This window comes from Lissotriton vulgaris, chromosome 10 (genome assembly GCF_964263255.1).
Source record: "Lissotriton vulgaris chromosome 10, aLisVul1.2, whole genome shotgun sequence".
Taxonomy (NCBI): Eukaryota; Metazoa; Chordata; class Amphibia; order Caudata; family Salamandridae; genus Lissotriton; species Lissotriton vulgaris.
The window spans coordinates 535199337-535220729 of NC_141698.1; the positions used below are offsets into that span (position 1 = coordinate 535199337).

At 47.2% G+C, this 21393-nt stretch overlaps 25 non-coding genes across 25 annotated transcripts; all 25 read right to left on the reverse strand.

Annotated features, from left to right (window-relative positions):
- Positions 1-1531: 1531 nt before the first annotated feature.
- Positions 1532-1643, reverse strand: TRNAL-CAA (transfer RNA leucine (anticodon CAA)). Its single transcript has 2 exons — positions 1606-1643; positions 1532-1577 (listed from the first exon to the last, which is right to left on the reverse strand). It is a non-coding gene; the product is annotated as a tRNA-Leu (tRNA).
- A 293-nt stretch (positions 1644-1936) lies between these two features.
- TRNAV-AAC (transfer RNA valine (anticodon AAC)) lies at positions 1937-2009 on the reverse strand. The gene has a single exon. It is a non-coding gene; the product is annotated as a tRNA-Val (tRNA).
- Positions 2010-2394: 385 nt separating this feature from the next.
- TRNAP-AGG (transfer RNA proline (anticodon AGG)) lies at positions 2395-2466 on the reverse strand. The gene has a single exon. It is a non-coding gene; the product is annotated as a tRNA-Pro (tRNA).
- Positions 2467-2872: 406 nt separating this feature from the next.
- On the reverse strand, positions 2873-2945 carry TRNAV-UAC (transfer RNA valine (anticodon UAC)). Its single transcript has one exon. It is a non-coding gene; the product is annotated as a tRNA-Val (tRNA).
- A 384-nt stretch (positions 2946-3329) lies between these two features.
- TRNAP-UGG (transfer RNA proline (anticodon UGG)) lies at positions 3330-3401 on the reverse strand. The gene has a single exon. It is a non-coding gene; the product is annotated as a tRNA-Pro (tRNA).
- Positions 3402-4332: 931 nt separating this feature from the next.
- On the reverse strand, positions 4333-4444 carry TRNAL-CAA (transfer RNA leucine (anticodon CAA)). Its single transcript has 2 exons — positions 4407-4444; positions 4333-4378 (listed from the first exon to the last, which is right to left on the reverse strand). It is a non-coding gene; the product is annotated as a tRNA-Leu (tRNA).
- A 293-nt stretch (positions 4445-4737) lies between these two features.
- On the reverse strand, positions 4738-4810 carry TRNAV-AAC (transfer RNA valine (anticodon AAC)). Its single transcript has one exon. It is a non-coding gene; the product is annotated as a tRNA-Val (tRNA).
- Positions 4811-5195: 385 nt separating this feature from the next.
- Positions 5196-5267, reverse strand: TRNAP-AGG (transfer RNA proline (anticodon AGG)). Its single transcript has one exon. It is a non-coding gene; the product is annotated as a tRNA-Pro (tRNA).
- Positions 5268-7125: 1858 nt separating this feature from the next.
- Positions 7126-7237, reverse strand: TRNAL-CAA (transfer RNA leucine (anticodon CAA)). The gene is made up of 2 exons: positions 7200-7237; positions 7126-7171 (listed from the first exon to the last, which is right to left on the reverse strand). It is a non-coding gene; the product is annotated as a tRNA-Leu (tRNA).
- Positions 7238-7530: 293 nt separating this feature from the next.
- Positions 7531-7603, reverse strand: TRNAV-AAC (transfer RNA valine (anticodon AAC)). The gene has a single exon. It is a non-coding gene; the product is annotated as a tRNA-Val (tRNA).
- Positions 7604-7988: 385 nt separating this feature from the next.
- Positions 7989-8060, reverse strand: TRNAP-AGG (transfer RNA proline (anticodon AGG)). The gene has a single exon. It is a non-coding gene; the product is annotated as a tRNA-Pro (tRNA).
- Positions 8061-9918: 1858 nt separating this feature from the next.
- TRNAL-CAA (transfer RNA leucine (anticodon CAA)) lies at positions 9919-10030 on the reverse strand. Its single transcript has 2 exons — positions 9993-10030; positions 9919-9964 (listed from the first exon to the last, which is right to left on the reverse strand). It is a non-coding gene; the product is annotated as a tRNA-Leu (tRNA).
- Positions 10031-10323: 293 nt separating this feature from the next.
- On the reverse strand, positions 10324-10396 carry TRNAV-AAC (transfer RNA valine (anticodon AAC)). The gene has a single exon. It is a non-coding gene; the product is annotated as a tRNA-Val (tRNA).
- A 2315-nt stretch (positions 10397-12711) lies between these two features.
- TRNAL-CAA (transfer RNA leucine (anticodon CAA)) lies at positions 12712-12823 on the reverse strand. Its single transcript has 2 exons — positions 12786-12823; positions 12712-12757 (listed from the first exon to the last, which is right to left on the reverse strand). It is a non-coding gene; the product is annotated as a tRNA-Leu (tRNA).
- Positions 12824-13116: 293 nt separating this feature from the next.
- TRNAV-AAC (transfer RNA valine (anticodon AAC)) lies at positions 13117-13189 on the reverse strand. The gene has a single exon. It is a non-coding gene; the product is annotated as a tRNA-Val (tRNA).
- A 385-nt stretch (positions 13190-13574) lies between these two features.
- TRNAP-AGG (transfer RNA proline (anticodon AGG)) lies at positions 13575-13646 on the reverse strand. The gene has a single exon. It is a non-coding gene; the product is annotated as a tRNA-Pro (tRNA).
- Positions 13647-14052: 406 nt separating this feature from the next.
- TRNAV-UAC (transfer RNA valine (anticodon UAC)) lies at positions 14053-14125 on the reverse strand. Its single transcript has one exon. It is a non-coding gene; the product is annotated as a tRNA-Val (tRNA).
- A 384-nt stretch (positions 14126-14509) lies between these two features.
- TRNAP-UGG (transfer RNA proline (anticodon UGG)) lies at positions 14510-14581 on the reverse strand. Its single transcript has one exon. It is a non-coding gene; the product is annotated as a tRNA-Pro (tRNA).
- Positions 14582-15512: 931 nt separating this feature from the next.
- Positions 15513-15624, reverse strand: TRNAL-CAA (transfer RNA leucine (anticodon CAA)). The gene is made up of 2 exons: positions 15587-15624; positions 15513-15558 (listed from the first exon to the last, which is right to left on the reverse strand). It is a non-coding gene; the product is annotated as a tRNA-Leu (tRNA).
- A 293-nt stretch (positions 15625-15917) lies between these two features.
- TRNAV-AAC (transfer RNA valine (anticodon AAC)) lies at positions 15918-15990 on the reverse strand. Its single transcript has one exon. It is a non-coding gene; the product is annotated as a tRNA-Val (tRNA).
- A 385-nt stretch (positions 15991-16375) lies between these two features.
- On the reverse strand, positions 16376-16447 carry TRNAP-AGG (transfer RNA proline (anticodon AGG)). The gene has a single exon. It is a non-coding gene; the product is annotated as a tRNA-Pro (tRNA).
- A 1858-nt stretch (positions 16448-18305) lies between these two features.
- TRNAL-CAA (transfer RNA leucine (anticodon CAA)) lies at positions 18306-18417 on the reverse strand. Its single transcript has 2 exons — positions 18380-18417; positions 18306-18351 (listed from the first exon to the last, which is right to left on the reverse strand). It is a non-coding gene; the product is annotated as a tRNA-Leu (tRNA).
- A 293-nt stretch (positions 18418-18710) lies between these two features.
- On the reverse strand, positions 18711-18783 carry TRNAV-AAC (transfer RNA valine (anticodon AAC)). The gene has a single exon. It is a non-coding gene; the product is annotated as a tRNA-Val (tRNA).
- A 385-nt stretch (positions 18784-19168) lies between these two features.
- On the reverse strand, positions 19169-19240 carry TRNAP-AGG (transfer RNA proline (anticodon AGG)). Its single transcript has one exon. It is a non-coding gene; the product is annotated as a tRNA-Pro (tRNA).
- A 1858-nt stretch (positions 19241-21098) lies between these two features.
- Positions 21099-21210, reverse strand: TRNAL-CAA (transfer RNA leucine (anticodon CAA)). Its single transcript has 2 exons — positions 21173-21210; positions 21099-21144 (listed from the first exon to the last, which is right to left on the reverse strand). It is a non-coding gene; the product is annotated as a tRNA-Leu (tRNA).
- Positions 21211-21393: the final 183 nt, after the last annotated feature.

Sequence of the window (21393 nt, forward strand, 5' to 3'; positions counted from 1 at the left end):
GAATAGACAGCCTCTATTATCTCAGCTTTCCTATAAAGTGAGCCAGTAAATGCAAACACTGTGAAAAACAGCAAGCTGCTGTTTCTGCCCGGTCTCGACCTTTCGCGTGTCAGGCGAACGTGATAACCACTACACTACAGAAACAGACACCACCTCAGGAATCTTGTTGGCATGTATTGGGTTGGAATGCACAGACTAAAGGCCAACGTCCTTGAAGCTCAAAGTTGGGCTCTCCTTACCCGGTCTCTCTTTCTTTGGAAGACAGGAATGAGGACCACTTTTTTTCCAAGAGGCGATTTGGAAACCATATCCTGAAATGACACTAGAAAAACACTTTGCATGTAATGTTCCTACACTGCTGGTCCAGCCCAGAAAAGCAGTTGCAACGAAGTCCTGCACTCCTTTATCATGTCAAAAGTGGAAAATAGCGTGCAGGGTAAGGAACCTTCTCGACATACACAGCGTCTTATAGCATTGAAAAGAAGAAAGGCTCCTATATGACAAGCAGCCTGAAAACTTCCACAGGATGGGCTCGTCCGGGATTTGAACCCAGGACCTCTCGCACCCAAAGCGAGAATCATACCCCTAGACCAACGAGCCTGAGTGGCCAAGATACATTTTGAACAATTACTGAAGCGTCTTTCAGAAAATAGCAGGGCTATTTGGCTCGTCTCCCTATAAGTGAGCCACACAAAGTCATGTTTTCTCTCAAGTTGTTGTTTTTTCACTCCAGCAAGGAAGGGGGCAGCCAATCTCCTATCGGCCAGTGAGCAGTAAAACGGCACAGATGAGAACAGCAACCACTTTCTGGCACTTGTACTCCTCTGCAAGTCCTGGACCCTTGCTCCATAGACTTCCACACCAGAAGCAATGAAGGGCCCACCATTTCTTGCACCTGAGAAAGTGGTGTTTGATATTTGCATTCAAACGCGCTCGCTCAGCGCTCGATCAGGCTCGATCAGGCGAGATGTATATGAGTGGCTCACAGGCCTGAAACATTCACCTGGGAGACCCAGAGTGGCTGACTTCCCAGTATGGCCATTGTTGGGCGAGTCTCCTCCTTTCCTCCGACTCAATCTAGAATTGGCTGCAAATCACAAGAGGGAGTGCAATGTCCGTGTGTAGTGCCTACTCCCAGCTACCTCTCTGTCTTCCTTATGTAAATTAGAATTTGCATGGGGGGACCATTGGCAATCTGCTCCTCCCACATAACCAGGAAGCCCTGTTGAACATGTCTGCCTGTGTTGTTCCAGAAACACTGCCTTCTCTGCCCAAAAGGTGGCAGGAGAGCCTCACAACAAATGATGGGATCAAATGCTTATTTCGAAACCCAGCATGGCAGTTACTGTGATGGAGTGCAAATGTAATGGAAGGTGTGCCTGAGGTGTCCCTTTCAGAAATACATGGAATTGTGAATGAGGGCCCAGCCTGGTGGATTTCTCTTTATTTAGTACAGGTTCCTGCAAATATTGTGGTGTGTCTGGGGAATGCACTGCAAAAATTAGGAAGACTTAAGGGTGTAAAAGGGACCTGTCAGAAGTGGGATTTGAACCCACGCCTCCATGAGGAGACCAGAAGGCTCAGCATCACTGAAGATCAAGCTCTCTTGAGTCTGGCGCCTTAGACCACTCGGCCATCCTGACGGCTCAGGTAGTGCTTAGTTCTGACTCTTCTGTCTGCACCTGCCAACGTTTCCACTTACAACGTTCACAGCAATGTCACAGGTGTAAAGGCCCCAACAATACAACATAGCTTAAATAAAATAAAAATAGGCCCAAGAACAACCCCCAGATGATCGATGGAGATAACTTTGTTTCGTCTGCAAAGGTAAAGAAATTTTCTCACGGCTCACTGTGTCCAAAGACCACCTCTTCTTAAACTTGCATTGAGATAATAAGGTTTTAGAGTGTGCACAAAAAAAGCATCCAATGCACAGTGTTTCTGCCCGGTCTCGAACCGGGGACCTTTCGCGTGTTAGGCGAACGTGATGACCACTACACTACAGAAACTACCTTGGTGCTTTCTACTGTTAGAGGAAAGTTTCTCTCAAGCCTTCACCCTACTTCTATTCTGCAGTATCAGCAGCGGCTCAGAATGTGCAGAACAAGTGTGAAAACCTCAGAGATATCATCCAACATGCTTGCAATTAGACGTATTCAAAACTCACTTGTGCAGGCATCGACAGGCAAATATCTGATGCCTAAATGCCAGCGAGTACAGCTTGGGAAAGCATCACCTGGGACACACTGAGACTAAGCAGGTAGGCAGATAAAGCATGGTGATCCATTTTTCTTCTGAGGTTGGAAATATGTTGTGCAACAATGCACCCAGTATAACGAGAAATAGTCAGGCATAGTGCAATTTTAGTAGGGTTTGTATGTTTACCTCTAAAAAGGGCTCGTCCGGGATTTGAACCCGGGACCTCTCGCACCCTAAGCGAGAATCATACCCCTAGACCAACGAGCCACGCAAGAGTCACCTCTGACACAGCTCCAGGGGTTAGTGGCAGCTAGCCAGTACATGCTGCTCTGTTCTGCAATATGATTGCTGTCTTTTTCATGACCGTCATCAAACAAGAGATTAAAAAGCCTCTGTCCTTCAGACAGTTTGTTTGCTTTAAGTGTCTGCTCGTGGTGAGGACAAGAGAAGCATTTCTGCTCTCATGCCTTGCTTTCATGAAGTAGGCCCACCCTACAGAGCAAAGTGCGAGCAAGCGAATGGCGCAAGCTATCGTCACTTCTCTTTTCGAGCTGTCACTGAGATCTCTGGAGCACACTACGTCAGGCTGGTGAGGAATAGACAGCCTCTATTATCTCAGCTTTCCTATAAAGTGAGCCAGTAAATGCAAACACTGTGAAAAACAGCAAGCTGCTGTTTCTGCCCGGTCTCGAACCAGGGACCTTTCGCGTGTAAGGCGAACGTGATAACCACTACACTACAGAAACAGACACTACCTCAGGAATCTTGTTGGCATGTATTGGGTTGGAATGCACAGACTAAAGGCCAACGTCCTTGAAGCTCAAAGTTGGGCTCTCCTTACCCGGTCTCTCTTTCTTTGGAAGACAGGAATGAGGACCACTTTTTTTCCAAGAGGCGATTTGGAAACCATATCCTGAAATGACACTAGAAAAACACTTTGCATGTAATGTTCCTACACTGCTGGTCCAGCCCAGAAAAGCAGTTGCAACGAAGTCCTGCACTCCTTTATCATGTCAAAAGTGGAAAATAGCGTGCAGGGTAAGGAACCTTCTCGACATACACAGCGTCTTATAGCATTGAAAAGAAGAAAGGCTCCTATATGACAAGCAGCCTGAAAACTTCCACAGGATGGGCTCGTCCGGGATTTGAACCCGGGACCTCTCGCACCCAAAGCGAGAATCATACCCCTAGACCAACGAGCCTGAGTGGCCAAGATACATTTTGAACAATTACTGAAGCGTCTTTCAGAAAATAGCAGGGCTATTTGGCTCGTCTCCCTATAAGTGAGCCACACAAAGTCATGTTTTCTCTCAAGTTGTTGTTTTTTCTTTCCAGCAAGGAAGGGGGCAGCCAATCTCCTATCGGCCAGTGAGCAGTAAAAAGGCACAGATGAGAACAGCAACCACTTTCTGGCACTTGTACTCCTCTGCAAGTCCTGGACCCTTGCTCCATAGACTTCCACACCAGAAGCAATGAAGGGCCCACCATTTCTTGCACCTGAGAAAGTGGTGTTTGATATTTGCATTCAAACGCGCTCGCTCAGCGCTCGATCAGGCTCGATCAGGCGAGATTTATATGAGTGGCTCACAGGCCTGAAACATTCACCTGGGAGACCCAGAGTGGCTGACTTCCCAGTATGGCCATTGTTGGGCGAGTCTCCTCCTTTCCTCCGACTCAATCTAGAATTGGCTGCAAATCACAAGAGGGAGTGCAATGTCCGTGTGTAGTGCCTACTCCCAGCTACCTCTCTGTCTTCCTTATGTAAATTAGAATTTGCAAGGGGGGACCATTGGCAATCTGCTCCTCCCACATAACCAGGAAGCCCTGTTGAACATGTCTGCCTGTGTTGTTCCAGGAACACTGCCTTCTCTGCCCAAAAGGTGGCAGGAGAGCCTCACAACAAATGATGGGATCAAATGCTTATTTCGAAACCCAGCATGGCAGTTACTGTGATGGAGTGCAAATGTAATGGAAGGTGTGCCTGAGGTGTCCCTTTCAGAAATACATGGAATTGTGATTGAGGGCCCAGCCTGGTGGATTTCTCTTTATTTACTACAGGTTCCTGCAAATATTGTGGTGTGTCTGGGGAATGCACTGCAAAAATTAGGAAGACTTAAGGGTGTAAAAGGGACCTGTCAGAAGTGGGATTTGAACCCACGCCTCCATGAGGAGACCAGAAGGCTCAGCATCACTGACGATCAAGCTCTCTTGAGTCTGGCGCCTTAGACCACTCGGCCATCCTGACGGCTCAGGGTGTGCTTAGTTCTGACTCTTCTGTCTGCACCTGCCAACGTTTCCACTTACAACGTTCACAGCAATGTCACAGGTGTAAAGGCCCCAACAATACAACATAGCTTAAATAAAATAAAAATAGGCCCAAGAACAACCCCCAGATGATCGATGGAGATAACTTTGTTTCGTCTGCAAAGGTAAAGAAATTTTCTCACGGCTCACTGTGTCCAAAGACCACCTCTTCTTAAAATTGCATTGAGATAATAAGGTTTTAGAGTGTGCACAAAAAAAGCATCCAATGCACAGTGTTTCTGCCCGGTCTCGAACCGGGGACCTTTCGCGTGTTAGGCAAACGTGATGACCACTACACTACAGAAACTACCTTGGTGCTTTCTACTGTTAGAGGAAAGTTTCTCTCAAGCCTTCACCCTACTTCTATTCTGCTGTATCAGCAGCGGCTCAGAATGTGCAGAACAAGTGTGAAAACCTCAGAGATATCATCCAACATGCTTGCAATTAGACGTATTCAAAACTCACTTGTGCAGGCATCGACAGGCAAATATCTGATGCCTAAATGCCAGCGAGTACAGCTTGGGAAAGCATCACCTGGGACACACTGAGACTAAGCAGGTAGGCAGATAAAGCATGGTGATCCATTTTTCTTCTGAGGTTAGAAATATGTTGTGCAACAATGCACCCAGTATAACGAGAAATAGTCAGGCATAGTGCAATTTTAGTAGGGTTTGTATGTTTACCTCTAAAAAGGGCTCGTCCGGGATTTGAACCCGGGCCCTCTCGCACCCTAAGCGAGAATCATACCCCTAGACCAATGAGCCACGCAAGAGTCACCTCTGACACAGCTCCAGGGGTTAGTGGCAGCTAGCCAGTACATGCTGCTCTGTTCTGCAATATGATTGCTGTCTTTTTCATGACCGTCATCAAACAAGAAATTAAAAAGCCTCTGTCCTTCAGACAGTTTGTTTGCTTTAAGTGTCTGCTCGTGGTGAGGACAAGAGAAGCATTTCTGCTCTCATGCCTTGCTTTCATGAAGTAGGCCCACCCTACAGAGCAAAGTGCGAGCAAGCGAATGGCGCAAGCTATCGTCACTTCTCTTTTCGAGCTGTCACTGAGATCTCTGGAGCACACTACGTCAGGCTGGTGAGGAATAGACAGCCTCTATTATCTCAGCTTTCCTATAAAGTGAGCCAGTAAATGCAAACACTGTGAAAAACAGCAAGCTGCTGTTTCTGCCCGGTCTCGACCTTTCGCGTGTAAGGCGAACGTGATAACCACTACACTACAGAAACAGACACCACCTCAGGAATCTTGTTGGCATGTATTGGGTTGGAATGCACAGACTAAAGGCCAACGTCCTTGAAGCTCAAAGTTGGGCTCTCCTTACCCGGTCTCTCTTTCTTTGGAAGACAGGAATGAGGACCACTTTTTTTCCAAGAGGCGATTTGGAAACCATATCCTGAAATGACACTAGAAAAACACTTTGCATGTAATGTTCCTACACTGCTGGTCCAGCCCAGAAAAGCAGTTGCAACGAAGTCCTGCACTCCTTTATCATGTCAAAAGTGGAAAATAGCGTGCAGGGTAAGGAACCTTCTCGACATACACAGCGTCTTATAGCATTGAAAAGAAGAAAGGCTCCTATATGACAAGCAGCCTGAAAACTTCCACAGGATGGGCTCGTCCGGGATTTGAACCCAGGACCTCTCGCACCCAAAGCGAGAATCATACCCCTAGACCAACGAGCCTGAGTGGCCAAGATACATTTTGAACAATTACTGAAGCGTCTTTCAGAAAATAGCAGGGCTATTTGGCTCGTCTCCCTATAAGTGAGCCACACAAAGTCATGTTTTCTCTCAAGTTGTTGTTTTTTCACTCCAGCAAGGAAGGGGGCAGCCAATCTCCTATCGGCCAGTGAGCAGTAAAAAGGCACAGATGAGAACAGCAACCACTTTCTGGCACTTGTACTCCTCTGCAAGTCCTGGACCCTTGCTCCATAGACTTCCACACCAGAAGCAATGAAGGGCCCACCATTTCTTGCACCTGAGAAAGTGGTGTTTGATATTTGCATTCAAACGCGCTCGCTCAGCGCTCGATCAGGCTCGATCAGGCGAGATTTATATGAGTGGCTCACAGGCCTGAAACATTCACCTGGGAGACCCAGAGTGGCTGACTTCCCAGTATGGCCATTGTTGGGCGAGTCTCCTCCTTTCCTCCGACTCAATCTAGAATTGGCTGCAAATCACAAGAGGGAGTGCAATGTCCGTGTGTAGTGCCTACTCCCAGCTACCTCTCTGTCTTCCTTATGTAAATTAGAATTTGCAAGGGGAGACCATTGGCAATCTGCTCCTCCCACATAACCAGGAAGCCCTGTTGAACATGTCTGCCTGTGTTGTTCCAGGAACACTGCCTTCTCTGCCCAAAAGGTGGCAGGAGAGCCTCACAACAAATGATGGGATCAAATGCTTATTTCGAAACCCAGCATGGCAGTTACTGTGATGGAGTGCAAATGTAATGGAAGGTGTGCCTGAGGTGTCCCTTTCAGAAATACATGGAATTGTGATTGAGGGCCCAGCCTGGTGGATTTCTCTTTATTTACTACAGGTTCCTGCAAATATTGTGGTGTGTCTGGGGAATGCACTGCAAAAATTAGGAAGACTTAAGGGTGTAAAAGGGACCTGTCAGAAGTGGGATTTGAACCCACGCCTCCATGAGGAGACCAGAAGGCTCAGCATCACTGAAGATCAAGCTCTCTTGAGTCTGGCGCCTTAGACCACTCGGCCATCCTGACGGCTCAGGGTGTGCTTAGTTCTGACTCTTCTGTCTGCACCTGCCAACGTTTCCACTTACAACGTTCACAGCAATGTCACAGGTGTAAAGGCCCCAACAATACAACATAGCTTAAATAAAATAAAAATAGGCCCAAGAACAACCCCCAGATGATCGATGGAGATAACTTTGTTTCGTCTGCAAAGGTAAAGAAATTTTCTCACGGCTCACTGTGTCCAAAGACCACCTCTTCTTAAAATTGCATTGAGATAATAAGGTTTTAGAGTGTGCACAAAAAAAGCATCCAATGCACAGTGTTTCTGCCCGGTCTCGAACCGTGGACCTTTCGCGTGTTAGGCGAACGTGATGACCACTACACTACAGAAACTACCTTGGTGCTTTCTACTGTTAGAGGAAAGTTTCTCTCAAGCCTTCACCCTACTTCTATTCTGCTGTATCAGCAGCGGCTCAGAATGTGCAGAACAAGTGTGAAAACCTCAGAGATATCATCCAACATGCTTGCAATTAGACGTATTCAAAACTCACTTGTGCAGGCATCGACAGGCAAATATCTGATGCCTAAATGCCAGCGAGTACAGCTTGGGAAAGCATCACCTGGGACACACTGAGACTAAGCAGGTAGGCAGATAAAGCATGGTGATCCATTTTTCTTCTGAGGTTAGAAATATGTTGTGCAACAATGCACCCAGTATAACGAGAAATAGTCAGGCATAGTGCAATTTTAGTAGGGTTTGTATGTTTACCTCTAAAAAGGGCTCGTCCGGGATTTGAACCCGGGACCTCTCGCACCCTAAGCGAGAATCATACCCCTAGACCAACGAGCCACGCAAGAGTCACCTCTGACACAGCTCCAGGGGTTAGTGGCAGCTAGCCAGTACATGCTGCTCTGTTCTGCAATATGATTGCTGTCTTTTTCATGACCGTCATCAAACAAGAAATTAAAAAGCCTCTGTCCTTCAGACAGTTTGTTTGCTTTAAGTGTCTGCTCGTGGTGAGGACAAGAGAAGCATTTCTGCTCTCATGCCTTGCTTTCATGAAGTAGGCCCACCCTACAGAGCAAAGTGCGAGCAAGCGAATGGCGCAAGCTATCGTCACTTCTCTTTTCGAGCTGTCACTGAGATCTCTGGAGCACACTACGTCAGGCTGGTGAGGAATAGACAGCCTCTATTATCTCAGCTTTCCTATAAAGTGAGCCAGTAAATGCAAACACTGTGAAAAACAGCAAGCTGCTGTTTCTGCCCGGTCTCGACCTTTCGCGTGTAAGGCGAACGTGATAACCACTACACTACAGAAACAGACACCACCTCAGGAATCTTGTTGGCATGTATTGGGTTGGAATGCACAGACTAAAGGCCAACGTCCTTGAAGCTCAAAGTTGGGCTCTCCTTACCCGGTCTCTCTTTCTTTGGAAGACAGGAATGAGGACCACTTTTTTTCCAAGAGGCGATTTGGAAACCATATCCTGAAATGACACTAGAAAAACACTTTGCATGTAATGTTCCTACACTGCTGGTCCAGCCCAGAAAAGCAGTTGCAACGAAGTCCTGCACTCCTTTATCATGTCAAAAGTGGAAAATAGCGTGCAGGGTAAGGAACCTTCTCGACATACACAGCGTCTTATAGCATTGAAAAGAAGAAAGGCTCCTATATGACAAGCAGCCTGAAAACTTCCACAGGATGGGCTCGTCCGGGATTTGAACCCAGGACCTCTCGCACCCAAAGCGAGAATCATACCCCTAGACCAACGAGCCTGAGTGGCCAAGATACATTTTGAACAATTACTGAAGCGTCTTTCAGAAAATAGCAGGGCTATTTGGCTCGTCTCCCTATAAGTGAGCCACACAAAGTCATGTTTTCTCTCAAGTTGTTGTTTTTTCACTCCAGCAAGGAAGGGGGCAGCCAATCTCCTATCGGCCAGTGAGCAGTAAAAAGGCACAGATGAGAACAGCAACCACTTTCTGGCACTTGTACTCCTCTGCAAGTCCTGGACCCTTGCTCCATAGACTTCCACACCAGAAGCAATGAAGGGCCCACCATTTCTTGCACCTGAGAAAGTGGTGTTTGATATTTGCATTCAAACGCGCTCGCTCAGCGCTCGATCAGGCTCGATCAGGCGAGATTTATATGAGTGGCTCACAGGCCTGAAACATTCACCTGGGAGACCCAGAGTGGCTGACTTCCCAGTATGGCCATTGTTGGGCGAGTCTCCTCCTTTCCTCCGACTCAATCTAGAATTGGCTGCAAATCACAAGAGGGAGTGCAATGTCCGTGTGTAGTGCCTACTCCCAGCTACCTCTCTGTCTTCCTTATGTAAATTAGAATTTGCAAGGGGAGACCATTGGCAATCTGCTCCTCCCACATAACCAGGAAGCCCTGTTGAACATGTCTGCCTGTGTTGTTCCAGGAACACTGCCTTCTCTGCCCAAAAGGTGGCAGGAGAGCCTCACAACAAATGATGGGATCAAATGCTTATTTCGAAACCCAGCATGGCAGTTACTGTGATGGAGTGCAAATGTAATGGAAGGTGTGCCTGAGGTGTCCCTTTCAGAAATACATGGAATTGTGATTGAGGGCCCAGCCTGGTGGATTTCTCTTTATTTACTACAGGTTCCTGCAAATATTGTGGTGTGTCTGGGGAATGCACTGCAAAAATTAGGAAGACTTAAGGGTGTAAAAGGGACCTGTCAGAAGTGGGATTTGAACCCACGCCTCCATGAGGAGACCAGAAGGCTCAGCATCACTGAAGATCAAGCTCTCTTGAGTCTGGCGCCTTAGACCACTCGGCCATCCTGACGGCTCAGGGTGTGCTTAGTTCTGACTCTTCTGTCTGCACCTGCCAACGTTTCCACTTACAACGTTCACAGCAATGTCACAGGTGTAAAGGCCCCAACAATACAACATAGCTTAAATAAAATAAAAATAGGCCCAAGAACAACCCCCAGATGATCGATGGAGATAACTTTGTTTCATCTGCAAAGGTAAAGAAATTTTCTCACGGCTCACTGTGTCCAAAGACCACCTCTTCTTAAAATTGCATTGAGATAATAAGGTTTTAGAGTGTGCACAAAAAAAGCATCCAATGCACAGTGTTTCTGCCCGGTCTCGAACCGTGGACCTTTCGCGTGTTAGGCGAACGTGATGACCACTACACTACAGAAACTACATTGGTGCTTTCTACTGTTAGAGGAAAGTTTCTCTCAAGCCTTCACCCTACTTCTATTCTGCTGTATCAGCAGCGGCTCAGAATGTGCAGAACAAGTGTGAAAACCTCAGAGATATCATCCAACATGCTTGCAATTAGACGTATTCAAAACTCACTTGTGCAGGCATCGACAGGCAAATATCTGATGCCTAAATGCCAGCGAGTACAGCTTGGGAAAGCATCACCTGGGACACACTGAGACTAAGCAGGTAGGCAGATAAAGCATGGTGATCCATTTTTCTTCTGAGGTTAGAAATATGTTGTGCAACAATGCACCCAGTATAACGAGAAATAGTCAGGCATAGTGCAATTTTAGTAGGGTTTGTATGTTTACCTCTAAAAAGGGCTCGTCCGGGATTTGAACCCGAGACCTCTCGCACCCTAAGCGAGAATCATACCCCTAGACCAATGAGCCACGCAAGAGTCACCTCTGACACAGCTCCAGGGGTTAGTGGCAGCTAGCCAGTACATGCTGCTCTGTTCTGCAATATGATTGCTGTCTTTTTCATGACCGTCATCAAACAAGAAATTAAAAAGCCTCTGTCCTTCAGACAGTTTGTTTGCTTTAAGTGTCTGCTCGTGGTGAGGACAAGAGAAGCATTTCTGCTCTCATGCCTTGCTTTCATGAAGTAGGCCCACCCTACAGAGCAAAGTGCGAGCAAGCGAATGGCGCAAGCTATCGTCACTTCTCTTTTCGAGCTGTCACTGAGATCTCTGGAGCACACTACGTCAGGCTGGTGAGGAATAGACAGCCTCTATTATCTCAGCTTTCCTATAAAGTGAGCCAGTAAATGCAAACACTGTGAAAAACAGCAAGCTGCTGTTTCGGCCCGGTCTCGACCTTTCGCGTGTCAGGCGAACGTGATAACCACTACACTACAGAAACAGACACCACCTCAGGAATCTTGTTGGCATGTATTGGGTTGGAATGCACAGACTAAAGGCCAACGTCCTTGAAGCTCAAAGTTGGGCTCTCCTTACCCGGTCTCTCTTTCTTTGGAAGACAGGAATGAGGACCACTTTTTTTCCAAGAGGCGATTTGGAAACCATATCCTGAAATGACACTAGAAAAACACTTTGCATGTAATGTTCCTACACTGCTGGTCCAGCCCAGAAAAGCAGTTGCAACGAAGTCCTGCACTCCTTTATCATGTCAAAAGTGGAAAATAGCGTGCAGGGTAAGGAACCTTCTCGACATACACAGCGTCTTATAGCATTGAAAAGAAGAAAGGCTCCTATATGACAAGCAGCCTGAAAACTTCCACAGGATGGGCTCGTCCGGGATTTGAACCCAGGACCTCTCGCACCCAAAGCGAGAATCATACCCCTAGACCAACGAGCCTGAGTGGCCAACATACATTTTGAACAATTACTGAAGCGTCTTTCAGAAAATAGCAGGGCTATTTGGCTCGTCTCCCTATAAGTGAGCCACACAAAGTCATGTTTTCTCTCAAGTTGTTGTTTTTTCACTCCAGCAAGGAAGGGGGCAGCCAATCTCCTATCGGCCAGTGAGCAGTAAAACGGCACAGATGAGAACAGCAACCACTTTCTGGCACTTGTACTCCTCTGCAAGTCCTGGACCCTTGCTCCATAGACTTCCACACCAGAAGCAATGAAGGGCCCACCATTTCTTGCACCTGAGAAAGTGGTGTTTGATATTTGCATTCAAACGCGCTCGCTCAGCGCTCGATCAGGCTCGATCAGGCGAGATGTATATGAGTGGCTCACAGGCCTGAAACATTCACCTGGGAGACCCAGAGTGGCTGACTTCCCAGTATGGCCATTGTTGGGCGAGTCTCCTCCTTTCCTCCGACTCAATCTAGAATTGGCTGCAAATCACAAGAGGGAGTGCAATGTCCGTGTGTAGTGCCTACTCCCAGCTACCTCTCTGTCTTCCTTATGTAAATTAGAATTTGCATGGGGGGACCATTGGCAATCTGCTCCTCCCACATAACCAGGAAGCCCTGTTGAACATGTCTGCCTGTGTTGTTCCAGAAACACTGCCTTCTCTGCCCAAAAGGTGGCAGGAGAGCCTCACAACAAATGATGGGATCAAATGCTTATTTCGAAACCCAGCATGGCAGTTACTGTGATGGAGTGCAAATGTAATGGAAGGTGTGCCTGAGGTGTCCCTTTCAGAAATACATGGAATTGTGAATGAGGGCCCAGCCTGGTGGATTTCTCTTTATTTAGTACAGGTTCCTGCAAATATTGTGGTGTGTCTGGGGAATGCACTGCAAAAATTAGGAAGACTTAAGGGTGTAAAAGGGACCTGTCAGAAGTGGGATTTGAACCCACGCCTCCATGAGGAGACCAGAAGGCTCAGCATCACTGAAGATCAAGCTCTCTTGAGTCTGGCGCCTTAGACCACTCGGCCATCCTGACGGCTCAGGGTGTGCTTAGTTCTGACTCTTCTGTCTGCACCTGCCAACGTTTCCACTTACAACGTTCACAGCAATGTCACAGGTGTAAAGGCCCCAACAATACAACATAGCTTAAATAAAATAAAAATAGGCCCAAGAACAACCCCCAGATGATCGATGGAGATAACTTTGTTTCGTCTGCAAAGGTAAAGAAATTTTCTCACGGCTCACTGTGTCCAAAGACCACCTCTTCTTAAACTTGCATTGAGATAATAAGGTTTTAGAGTGTGCACAAAAAAAGCATCCAATGCACAGTGTTTCTGCCCGGTCTCGAACCGGGGACCTTTCGCGTGTTAGGCGAACGTGATGACCACTACACTACAGAAACTACCTTGGTGCTTTCTACTGTTAGAGGAAAGTTTCTCTCAAGCCTTCACCCTACTTCTATTCTGCAGTATCAGCAGCGGCTCAGAATGTGCAGAACAAGTGTGAAAACCTCAGAGATATCATCCAACATGCTTGCAATTAGACGTATTCAAAACTCACTTGTGCAGGCATCGACAGGCAAATATCTGATGCCTAAATGCCAGCGAGTACAGCTTGGGAAAGCATCACCTGGGACACACTGAGACTAAGCAGGTAGGCAGATAAAGCATGGTGATCCATTTTTCTTCTGAGGTTGGAAATATGTTGTGCAACAATGCACCCAGTATAACGAGAAATAGTCAGGCATAGTGCAATTTTAGTAGTGTTTGTATGTTTACCTCTAAAAAGGGCTCGTCCGGGATTTGAACCCGGGACCTCTCGCACCCTAAGCGAGAATCATACCCCTAGACCAACGAGCCACGCAAGAGTCACCTCTGACACAGCTCCAGGGGTTAGTGGCAGCTAGCCAGTACATGCTGCTCTGTTCTGCAATATGATTGCTGTCTTTTTCATGACCGTCATCAAACAAGAGATTAAAAAGCCTCTGTCCTTCAGACAGTTTGTTTGCTTTAAGTGTCTGCTCGTGGTGAGGACAAGAGAAGCATTTCTGCTCTCATGCCTTGCTTTCATGAAGTAGGCCCACCCTACAGAGCAAAGTGCGAGCAAGCGAATGGCGCAAGCTATCGTCACTTCTCTTTTCGAGCTGTCACTGAGATCTCTGGAGCACACTACGTCAGGCTGGTGAGGAATAGACAGCCTCTATTATCTCAGCTTTCCTATAAAGTGAGCCAGTAAATGCAAACACTGTGAAAAACAGCAAGCTGCTGTTTCTGCCCGGTCTCGAACCAGGGACCTTTCGCGTGTAAGGCGAACGTGATAACCACTACACTACAGAAACAGACACTACCTCAGGAATCTTGTTGGCATGTATTGGGTTGGAATGCACAGACTAAAGGCCAACGTCCTTGAAGCTCAAAGTTGGGCTCTCCTTACCCGGTCTCTCTTTCTTTGGAAGACAGGAATGAGGACCACTTTTTTTCCAAGAGGCGATTTGGAAACCATATCCTGAAATGACACTAGAAAAACACTTTGCATGTAATGTTCCTACACTGCTGGTCCAGCCCAGAAAAGCAGTTGCAACGAAGTCCTGCACTCCTTTATCATGTCAAAAGTGGAAAATAGCGTGCAGGGTAAGGAACCTTCTCGACATACACAGCGTCTTATAGCATTGAAAAGAAGAAAGGCTCCTATATGACAAGCAGCCTGAAAACTTCCACAGGATGGGCTCGTCCGGGATTTGAACCCGGGACCTCTCGCACCCAAAGCGAGAATCATACCCCTAGACCAACGAGCCTGAGTGGCCAAGATACATTTTGAACAATTACTGAAGCGTCTTTCAGAAAATAGCAGGGCTATTTGGCTCGTCTCCCTATAAGTGAGCCACACAAAGTCATGTTTTCTCTCAAGTTGTTGTTTTTTCTTTCCAGCAAGGAAGGGGGCAGCCAATCTCCTATCGGCCAGTGAGCAGTAAAAAGGCACAGATGAGAACAGCAACCACTTTCTGGCACTTGTACTCCTCTGCAAGTCCTGGACCCTTGCTCCATAGACTTCCACACCAGAAGCAATGAAGGGCCCACCATTTCTTGCACCTGAGAAAGTGGTGTTTGATATTTGCATTCAAACGCGCTCGCTCAGCGCTCGATCAGGCTCGATCAGGCGAGATTTATATGAGTGGCTCACAGGCCTGAAACATTCACCTGGGAGACCCAGAGTGGCTGACTTCCCAGTATGGCCATTGTTGGGCGAGTCTCCTCCTTTCCTCCGACTCAATCTAGAATTGGCTGCAAATCACAAGAGGGAGTGCAATGTCCGTGTGTAGTGCCTACTCCCAGCTACCTCTCTGTCTTCCTTATGTAAATTAGAATTTGCAAGGGGGGACCATTGGCAATCTGCTCCTCCCACATAACCAGGAAGCCCTGTTGAACATGTCTGCCTGTGTTGTTCCAGGAACACTGCCTTCTCTGCCCAAAAGGTGGCAGGAGAGCCTCACAACAAATGATGGGATCAAATGCTTATTTCGAAACCCAGCATGGCAGTTACTGTGATGGAGTGCAAATGTAATGGAAGGTGTGCCTGAGGTGTCCCTTTCAGAAATACATGGAATTGTGATTGAGGGCCCAGCCTGGTGGATTTCTCTTTATTTACTACAGGTTCCTGCAAATATTGTGGTGTGTCTGGGGAATGCACTGCAAAAATTAGGAAGACTTAAGGGTGTAAAAGGGACCTGTCAGAAGTGGGATTTGAACCCACGCCTCCATGAGGAGACCAGAAGGCTCAGCATCACTGACGATCAAGCTCTCTTGAGTCTGGCGCCTTAGACCACTCGGCCATCCTGACGGCTCAGGGTGTGCTTAGTTCTGACTCTTCTGTCTGCACCTGCCAACGTTTCCACTTACAACGTTCACAGCAATGTCACAGGTGTAAAGGCCCCAACAATACAACATAGCTTAAATAAAATAAAAATAGGCCCAAGAACAACCCCCAGATGATCGATGGAGATAACTTTGTTTCGTCTGCAAAGGTAAAGAAATTTTCTCACGGCTCACTGTGTCCAAAGACCACCTCTTCTTAAAATTGCATTGAGATAATAAGGTTTTAGAGTGTGCACAAAAAAAGCATCCAATGCACAGTGTTTCTGCCCGGTCTCGAACCGGGGACCTTTCGCGTGTTAGGCAAACGTGATGACCACTACACTACAGAAACTACCTTGGTGCTTTCTACTGTTAGAGGAAAGTTTCTCTCAAGCCTTCACCCTACTTCTATTCTGCTGTATCAGCAGCGGCTCAGAATGTGCAGAACAAGTGTGAAAACCTCAGAGATATCATCCAACATGCTTGCAATTAGACGTATTCAAAACTCACTTGTGCAGGCATCGACAGGCAAATATCTGATGCCTAAATGCCAGCGAGTACAGCTTGGGAAAGCATCACCTGGGACACACTGAGACTAAGCAGGTAGGCAGATAAAGCATGGTGATCCATTTTTCTTCTGAGGTTAGAAATATGTTGTGCAACAATGCACCCAGTATAACGAGAAATAGTCAGGCATAGTGCAATTTTAGTAGGGTTTGTATGTTTACCTCTAAAAAGGGCTCGTCCGGGATTTGAACCCGGGCCCTCTCGCACCCTAAGCGAGAATCATACCCCTAGACCAATGAGCCACGCAAGAGTCACCTCTGACACAGCTCCAGGGGTTAGTGGCAGCTAGCCAGTACATGCTGCTCTGTTCTGCAATATGATTGCTGTCTTTTTCATGACCGTCATCAAACAAGAAATTAAAAAGCCTCTGTCCTTCAGACAGTTTGTTTGCTTTAAGTGTCTGCTCGTGGTGAGGACAAGAGAAGCATTTCTGCTCTCATGCCTTGCTTTCATGAAGTAGGCCCACCCTACAGAGCAAAGTGCGAGCAAGCGAATGGCGCAAGCTATCGTCACTTCTCTTTTCGAGCTGTCACTGAGATCTCTGGAGCACACTACGTCAGGCTGGTGAGGAATAGACAGCCTCTATTATCTCAGCTTTCCTATAAAGTGAGCCAGTAAATGCAAACACTGTGAAAAACAGCAAGCTGCTGTTTCTGCCCGGTCTCGACCTTTCGCGTGTAAGGCGAACGTGATAACCACTACACTACAGAAACAGACACCACCTCAGGAATCTTGTTGGCATGTATTGGGTTGGAATGCACAGACTAAAGGCCAACGTCCTTGAAGCTCAAAGTTGGGCTCTCCTTACCCGGTCTCTCTTTCTTTGGAAGACAGGAATGAGGACCACTTTTTTTCCAAGAGGCGATTTGGAAACCATATCCTGAAATGACACTAGAAAAACACTTTGCATGTAATGTTCCTACACTGCTGGTCCAGCCCAGAAAAGCAGTTGCAACGAAGTCCTGCACTCCTTTATCATGTCAAAAGTGGAAAATAGCGTGCAGGGTAAGGAACCTTCTCGACATACACAGCGTCTTATAGCATTGAAAAGAAGAAAGGCTCCTATATGACAAGCAGCCTGAAAACTTCCACAGGATGGGCTCGTCCGGGATTTGAACCCAGGACCTCTCGCACCCAAAGCGAGAATCATACCCCTAGACCAACGAGCCTGAGTGGCCAAGATACATTTTGAACAATTACTGAAGCGTCTTTCAGAAAATAGCAGGGCTATTTGGCTCGTCTCCCTATAAGTGAGCCACACAAAGTCATGTTTTCTCTCAAGTTGTTGTTTTTTCACTCCAGCAAGGAAGGGGGCAGCCAATCTCCTATCGGCCAGTGAGCAGTAAAAAGGCACAGATGAGAACAGCAACCACTTTCTGGCACTTGTACTCCTCTGCAAGTCCTGGACCCTTGCTCCATAGACTTCCACACCAGAAGCAATGAAGGGCCCACCATTTCTTGCACCTGAGAAAGTGGTGTTTGATATTTGCATTCAAACGCGCTCGCTCAGCGCTCGATCAGGCTCGATCAGGCGAGATTTATATGAGTGGCTCACAGGCCTGAAACATTCACCTGGGAGACCCAGAGTGGCTGACTTCCCAGTATGGCCATTGTTGGGCGAGTCTCCTCCTTTCCTCCGACTCAATCTAGAATTGGCTGCAAATCACAAGAGGGAGTGCAATGTCCGTGTGTAGTGCCTACTCCCAGCTACCTCTCTGTCTTCCTTATGTAAATTAGAATTTGCAAGGGGAGACCATTGGCAATCTGCTCCTCCCACATAACCAGGAAGCCCTGTTGAACATGTCTGCCTGTGTTGTTCCAGGAACACTGCCTTCTCTGCCCAAAAGGTGGCAGGAGAGCCTCACAACAAATGATGGGATCAAATGCTTATTTCGAAACCCAGCATGGCAGTTACTGTGATGGAGTGCAAATGTAATGGAAGGTGTGCCTGAGGTGTCCCTTTCAGAAATACATGGAATTGTGATTGAGGGCCCAGCCTGGTGGATTTCTCTTTATTTACTACAGGTTCCTGCAAATATTGTGGTGTGTCTGGGGAATGCACTGCAAAAATTAGGAAGACTTAAGGGTGTAAAAGGGACCTGTCAGAAGTGGGATTTGAACCCACGCCTCCATGAGGAGACCAGAAGGCTCAGCATCACTGACGATCAAGCTCTCTTGAGTCTGGCGCCTTAGACCACTCGGCCATCCTGACGGCTCAGGGTGTGCTTAGTTCTGACTCTTCTGTCTGCACCTGCCAACGTTTCCACTTACAACGTTCACAGCAATGTCACAGGTGTAAAGGCCCCAACAATACAACATAGCTTAAATAAAATAAAAATAGGCCCAAGAACAACCCCCAGATGATCGATGGAGATAACTTTGTTTCGTCTGCAAAGGTAAAGAAATTTTCTCACGGCTCACTGTGTCCAAAGACCACCTCTTCTTAAAATTGCATTGAGATAATAAGGTTTTAGAGTGTGCACAAAAAAAGCATCCAATGCACAGTGTTTCTGCCCGGTCTCGAACCGTGGACCTTTCGCGTGTTAGGCGAACGTGATGACCACTACACTACAGAAACTACCTTGGTGCTTTCTACTGTTAGAGGAAAGTTTCTCTCAAGCCTTCACCCTACTTCTATTCTGCTGTATCAGCAGCGGCTCAGAATGTGCAGAACAAGTGTGAAAACCTCAGAGATATCATCCAACATGCTTGCAATTAGACGTATTCAAAACTCACTTGTGCAGGCATCGACAGGCAAATATCTGATGCCTAAATGCCAGCGAGTACAGCTTGGGAAAGCATCACCTGGGACACACTGAGACTAAGCAGGTAGGCAGATAAAGCATGGTGATCCATTTTTCTTCTGAGGTTAGAAATATGTTGTGCAACAATGCACCCAGTATAACGAGAAATAGTCAGGCATAGTGCAATTTTAGTAGGGTTTGTATGTTTACCTCTAAAAAGGGCTCGTCCGGGATTTGAACCCGGGACCTCTCGCACCCTAAGCGAGAATCATACCCCTAGACCAACGAGCCACGCAAGAGTCACCTCTGACACAGCTCCAGGGGTTAGTGGCAGCTAGCCAGTACATGCTGCTCTGTTCTGCAATATGATTGCTGTCTTTTTCATGACCGTCATCAAACAAGAAATTAAAAAGCCTCTGTCCTTCAGACAGTTTGTTTGCTTTAAGTGTCTGCTCGTGGTGAGGACAAGAGAAGCATTTCTGCTCTCATGCCTTGCTTTCATGAAGTAGGCCCACCCTACAGAGCAAAGTGCGAGCAAGCGAATGGCGCAAGCTATCGTCACTTCTCTTTTCGAGCTGTCACTGAGATCTCTGGAGCACACTACGTCAGGCTGGTGAGGAATAGACAGCCTCTATTATCTCAGCTTTCCTATAAAGTGAGCCAGTAAATGCAAACACTGTGAAAAACAGCAAGCTGCTGTTTCTGCCCGGTCTCGACCTTTCGCGTGTAAGGCGAACGTGATAACCACTACACTACAGAAACAGACACCACCTCAGGAATCTTGTTGGCATGTATTGGGTTGGAATGCACAGACTAAAGGCCAACGTCCTTGAAGCTCAAAGTTGGGCTCTCCTTACCCGGTCTCTCTTTCTTTGGAAGACAGGAATGAGGACCACTTTTTTTCCAAGAGGCGATTTGGAAACCATATCCTGAAATGACACTAGAAAAACACTTTGCATGTAATGTTCCTACACTGCTGGTCCAGCCCAGAAAAGCAGTTGCAACGAAGTCCTGCACTCCTTTATCATGTCAAAAGTGGAAAATAGCGTGCAGGGTAAGGAACCTTCTCGACATACACAGCGTCTTATAGCATTGAAAAGAAGAAAGGCTCCTATATGACAAGCAGCCTGAAAACTTCCACAGGATGGGCTCGTCCGGGATCTGAACCCAGGACCTCTCGCACCCAAAGCGAGAATCATACCCCTAGACCAACGAGCCTGAGTGGCCAAGATACATTTTGAACAATTACTGAAGCGTCTTTCAGAAAATAGCAGGGCTATTTGGCTCGTCTCCCTATAAGTGAGCCACACAAAGTCATGTTTTCTCTCAAGTTGTTGTTTTTTCACTCCAGCAAGGAAGGGGGCAGCCAATCTCCTATCGGCCAGTGAGCAGTAAAAAGGCACAGATGAGAACAGCAACCACTTTCTGGCACTTGTACTCCTCTGCAAGTCCTGGACCCTTGCTCCATAGACTTCCACACCAGAAGCAATGAAGGGCCCACCATTTCTTGCACCTGAGAAAGTGGTGTTTGATATTTGCATTCAAACGCGCTCGCTCAGCGCTCGATCAGGCTCGATCAGGCGAGATTTATATGAGTGGCTCACAGGCCTGAAACATTCACCTGGGAGACCCAGAGTGGCTGACTTCCCAGTATGGCCATTGTTGGGCGAGTCTCCTCCTTTCCTCCGACTCAATCTAGAATTGGCTGCAAATCACAAGAGGGAGTGCAATGTCCGTGTGTAGTGCCTACTCCCAGCTACCTCTCTGTCTTCCTTATGTAAATTAGAATTTGCAAGGGGAGACCATTGGCAATCTGCTCCTCCCACATAACCAGGAAGCCCTGTTGAACATGTCTGCCTGTGTTGTTCCAGGAACACTGCCTTCTCTGCCCAAAAGGTGGCAGGAGAGCCTCACAACAAATGATGGGATCAAATGCTTATTTCGAAACCCAGCATGGCAGTTACTGTGATGGAGTGCAAATGTAATGGAAGGTGTGCCTGAGGTGTCCCTTTCAGAAATACATGGAATTGTGATTGAGGGCCCAGCCTGGTGGATTTCTCTTTATTTACTACAGGTTCCTGCAAATATTGTGGTGTGTCTGGGGAATGCACTGCAAAAATTAGGAAGACTTAAGGGTGTAAAAGGGACCTGTCAGAAGTGGGATTTGAACCCACGCCTCCATGAGGAGACCAGAAGGCTCAGCATCACTGAAGATCAAGCTCTCTTGAGTCTGGCGCCTTAGACCACTCGGCCATCCTGACGGCTCAGGGTGTGCTTAGTTCTGACTCTTCTGTCTGCACCTGCCAACGTTTCCACTTACAACGTTCACAGCAATGTCACAGGTGTAAAGGCCCCAACAATACAACATAGCTTAAATAAAATAAAAATAGGCCCAAGAACAACCCCCAGATGATCGATGGAGATAACTTTGTTTCGTCTGCAAA